Here is a 5,560-nt window from a genome sequence, read left to right as displayed (position 1 = left end):
GAAGACATTCCCTTTCGCCCCCATCGGACGAGCAGCCCTTGCAAAAATGATAATGGTCCTTTACCATTTCACCAACCTTCTTGTCATACCGCTGCGTCCATTCTTTCGAGTTAGACATGCTCCTGACCGCATTGATCTAGGAAGGAGGTAGGCATGGGCTGGCCTTAACCACACTATACTTGTCCACAATTCAGAGAGGACCGGAGCATACTTTCTGGCGGCGCAACTCCAGTGGTTATCGCACAGGACAGCGGAACTTCACTTAGGACAAACAATACCAGAAGAGGGGCGGATACCCCTCCCAGCAATATGGAGATTGCTGATGCCAGGTACCAAACCCCTTTGCACTTACCCTTTGCATGTGACCATAGCCCAGGGGTCTCCAAACCGGTCCTGGAGGGCCGGATCCATGCCGGATTTTTAAAATTACTACATGTATCTCAATGGGGATATCCCAAAAATCTGGCATGGATCCGGCCCTCCTGGACCGGTTTGGAGACCCCTGCCATAGCCCGTCCGTGTATGCTGAAAATACATTGTATGTCCGGGGAAAGCCCCCTTACACACCCTTACTCCCACTGGTAGGATTCCCTTCCAACAAGTATTATACAGCCCGCGCCGTCAAGGCTTGGACCGATCATTCAGTTACGGAGATAGAGTCCCTGTTCGAAGACGGACAGCTAAGGTCAAATGTCCAAATGACCGCTCACTATGACCTTACCGGGGTCAGTTCCTACTACATTGGCAGCTACTAGACAGCGGCCAACCCTACTGGGACCTGAACGCGGGCCCCCGACACCCGGTAATACACACTATATTACACATGGGGGCAGGAAGACATTTAGTTACCTGGCTATACAAAGCCTTTTTTAAAGAGTGGGGAAAAAGCCCTAGAGTACCCCGAAAATTAAATATTCTACATACGGAATACCTCAACCCACAACACCTCCACCGATTTTATCCTGACACACACTTTGCCTGCTCCCGATGCCAGACTCTTGAGGCGGACTTTAAACATATGTTCTGGGACTGCCCCATTGTTCAGCAATACTGGGACAGAATACACCAAACAATCTGTGAGACAACCAACATTTTGACCATGTCACCATGGGAAGCCAGTGCCCTCGGCATTTTCCACAGGCGGAAAATCGAGTAGGTACAGTACTTTTTCGCCTCCTTAGCCATTCTCTTAGCAAAAAGGGGTATAGCCATGCACTGGCAAGCCCCGGGGGCCTGCCCGCGGCAGCCTGGATAGGGCCCATGAAGAAATGGGGTGAGGAAGAGGTACTACGGCATGAGGAAGTGAGGAGGCACAACTAATGCATCGATTTACTCATGAAACAACACAATCGGCGTCACCGACAGCCTCCCAATCACAGACTCTACCTTTATCCCCCGGAGACCGATGGAAGATAACATAAGACCAGACCCAGACACATAGGACGGGAAATGCTATAAGACGACCTCAGACACCCCCCACATACCACATTGAACCAACCCTTCTAGTCTCCCCCCATACATCCGATACTGTAACATATCCTGCAACCACAACCAAACACATAACCATATTGAACTGGTAGCTCCGCAACAGCTTCAGCTTCCCCAGTTCATTCCCGAGGTTAATAGTTTTTCCCCTACATCGGTGGTTCCGAATCCGAGGGCATTTCAACGGGAACTCATACGCCAAACCTCAAGTGAGAGCACACAAAAATGTAACACGAAAGAATCATGCAGTGATCCCAGACTACAGTTGACGCACTCAGCCGAAGGCTAGTAAATATACTAACACCAAATCAGATGTCGGGCATCGAATAACACCTAGAATGTTTACTATATCATATCTGCAATGTCGGAACATGTCATAAGTGATGAATCCCGTTCTTTTCAAAGTGATCTCTTAATCGATTATAGACGTATGTTAATGTATTGTACGATGAAATGAAATGTAAAATCCCAATAAAAAATGTAAACAAAAAAGAAAACTGTACGGCAAGTGACAAGGCCCACTGTGTCCAATTCCAGGACTTGAGTTTGTTATCATATCTGGGATCAACAATATGCGGCTGCCCGAGGCCACCGCAGGAGGCCACTCAAGAGGGCAGCCCTCTAGTGCCATTGGTTATTCCACACACCCCTTTCCTCCTAAAGGGGCAGGGACTCTCGAGGAGTCCCCTCAACCCTACCGTGGTGAGAATGTTGTAATCTTGTACTTTTTCATTGCAGGCGGAGTTACAGGTCGATCTGGAAGCAAATGGGTACAGAAGAGTACCTCTGCACGGCACATAGGGGTGCCAGAGCCCAGGAGCCTCATGGGAGGTTCCTGGAAACCGTGTTGGTGCCCCGTTTGTCCTTCGGGCGGTTGTGGGCCTGAACAACCGGGGGCTTGCCTTGCTACGCTCCGCCCTGAAAGGGGCGTGAGTAAGAAGTGTCACGTGATCTGGGAGGAGGATCACCAGAAGGGGCAGTACAGACTGGGTTCGCCCCAGTGCTGCTTGGCTCATCAGGCGGGCAGGTGGCAAGAATGCTGCCTGCCCTTGGATCGCCCGTAAGATAACCCACCATATTACATAACGTTGTATGTAATAAACCTGCAGCAGTTTTTCCCATAAATTTGTGTGTTGTGTATTTATTTGCATACATGCTATGTGCTGGGGGGTGGGGAGTGTCGCCATGAGGGTACTATGTGCAGTACCACTGAGTTTGGTATCTATGCACATCTGTTCTCTGTTGAAAGCACCAAGTGACCTCCTTATGAATGAATTGCGCTCAACAAAAACACCTGTTAATATTTAGCTTCATGAAATAAAAAAAGAAACAGACACTTTAAAAGAAGTTCACATTATAATTTTCATTTTCTTTCAATGTATAGAATCTGCGAAACTTCAGAAAGGTACACCTAACAAAACAAGTTTTTTACATGACAATAAAACGAAACAATGTAAATTCACAGACTATGTACATTAAAAAGGTGCCTTTAATTCTGTATCGTTGGGTAATCTAACACCATAATGCACAGGCGCCACAGAGAGGACACCGCCTTCACTAAAACGGTCTCATCCACGGCAGGTGGATTTCACTTTTAATATTCCCTACAGGTGTAGTTAATAAAAACCATTGGCATAAATATATTTTAAAAACCTGATGCCGCCAAAATATCTTCATTGTAGGCCACAATTACACAGCCCCCCTTGTAAACAGTTAACTTTTTTAAGATCCTGGTGGAAGACCACCATCGGCAGCTAAGTGTCAAGGATCAATTCGTATTGGGATTGGAAGCTGTGTGGTGCTACAAGGGTATAAAAGCTTCGAAACCCACTTTGTTTCCGAGCAGGAGGCCAGCAACATGCGCAGGAGGCCAGTAGCACACGCAGGAGGCCAGTGACATGCCCAGGAGGCCAGCGACATGCACAGGAGGCCAGCGCCATGGGCAGGCGGCTAGCGACAAGCGCCGCAGGGCAGTGGCATGCGCCGGAGGGCAGCGATGTGTGCAGGAAGGTAGCGACATGCGCAGGAGGCTAGCGACATGTGCAGGAGCGAGGTTGTGAGTCACACAACCGTGTGCTACTGAGGAGAAGGTGCACAGGTAAGCCTTCAGAGCTCCTCTCATTCTTCATATGGAGTCTGGTGTGGAGCATCAGGCTGAAATTCAAGACGACACAAACTGAGCTCAGAGAAATAACATGAGCAGAAACCATTGCAACAACTGTACGCAGAGGACCACTTCTCACACTGCAGTATTGTTTAGATAATGTAATTTAAACTGTATATTGGAAATAGCGAGCTGATAAATCACGTAAACTGGCACGAGTACGAAGAAGCCCCATGTTGTGCAACCATGTCCGGCAGTCCTTAAATACAAAACAGGAATGTACTGTAAAAGTGGGAACTGTTAAAAGCTCTTTGAACAGCCAGAAGATGCTTCAAATACTGGGAGACAACGCTTACTGCATGATTCTGGAGTGGCTTTAAAATGATTCTCCCTTGTCTTAAAAGTTCTAAAATATGGCACACTCACCTATACGTCACAACTCACAGAATGTAGAGGAGGTCACTTCTTATGTCTTTGAGATGTTTCATTTTTACAGAACACCTCACGGACAGTCCCAAACGATGCAAGCAGGGCCTAGAGAGGACCACCTCACAGACAGTTTCAAAAGATGCAAGCAGGTTTTTGAAAGGCAAAACTGTAAGCGACCATGAGACCGCAAAATAAAAGTGCAATCAGGGCATGCAACTGGAACGGGAGTGTATAAGCTTTGTCTAGAATCGACCAAGGAACAGTCTCGGTTAGTGAACTGTATGCAGTTGCAGCATTATTTCTTTTATGTTTGTTCCTGTTTTCTCACCAGGGCAGCAGCCCAAAAAATACACACTCAAAGAAACCACCCACCTCCATCACCTCTGTAAAAGTATGTTCAGAGGTGGCACTTGACCACAAAATATGCAACAACAACTTAGAAAAATGTTTTTCATATAACAACATTGGTTTGAGAGTTTAACGAAAATCAGGGGTTCGGTGTTTGTCACACTTAAAAAATGAATTGTCCGCATATGTGGAGTCAACAGCGTGCGTTATCTCAGATGGGGAGAAGCCTTCGGTATTTTCATGAAGAGGCCACACGGACACAAAAATGTAACCCTTCGGCAGCCAGGGTTGAAGTAGAGTCCATAGCCGGGCCGATGTAAATTCTTGGGAGAAGCCATTCTATTTTCAGGATTCTTTTGCCTGTGAAGTTGGAAGTGACCACATTCCAGCAGATGTCGCCATACTGATCTTGTAAGTCTGCACTGTATTTCTGAAAAACATGAAAGGCTGCCGAAGACCTTTGGCTCATACCATTTGAGAAATAAAGCACTGATTTTCACTCCTGTTCACCATGCAATATTTGTAACCCAACAGAGACAACACTGTGACAGTGTTTTAAACTTTGCAAAGTTCATATGCAGTTGGTTATAACTCTTGAGACTCCGCTATTCCATCTAGGCAACTTGTGGAAGTCCTCTCTAGGACTAGAGAACTGGTGAGATCTGTAGGTGCAGAAGAAAGGTTTGCAAAGGTGTCCACATGGCATTCCAGATGCCCTGGTGGAACATTTTCCATCAAACATTATGTTACTTCCACTACTTGATACAGAGTGACTGCAAATGTGAGCAAGGATTGTCTGTATCATATTAATGAAATGTGTAAATGTAAATAGTGTTAGTCTGTTAGAAAGTAAGAGCGTGCTAGTCAGAAGTGTGCGTGACAATTCCGCCCTTGTGAGTGGGTTGATGTAAGACATCAAGTTGAGGCACATGGCATTGGCACAGTATGTAGACATTAGAGATGTACAAAGAGAGAGGAACTAGAGTAATATGTTTGTAGAAGCGTATGAAGTAAGTGATTAAGAGTACACGTGGAGGGTGCCCAATGAAAGTAATTAATGTGTATGTGGCGTTGCTGATGTGAGACATTAATGGGTGTCACAAATGCATGCTGAAATGGATTTCAAAGAACATATTTGCTGAAGTTTGAGAAGTTTTAATAAGGTGATTAAGAAATATGTGTATGCTGTAACTG

The sequence above is a fragment of the Lissotriton vulgaris genome, chromosome 4_1 (genome assembly GCF_964263255.1).
Source record: "Lissotriton vulgaris chromosome 4_1, aLisVul1.2, whole genome shotgun sequence".
NCBI lineage: Eukaryota > Metazoa > Chordata > Amphibia > Caudata > Salamandridae > Lissotriton > Lissotriton vulgaris.
The sequence above is the reverse complement of the archived record's forward strand: the minus strand, read 5'-3'. Positions refer to the sequence as shown.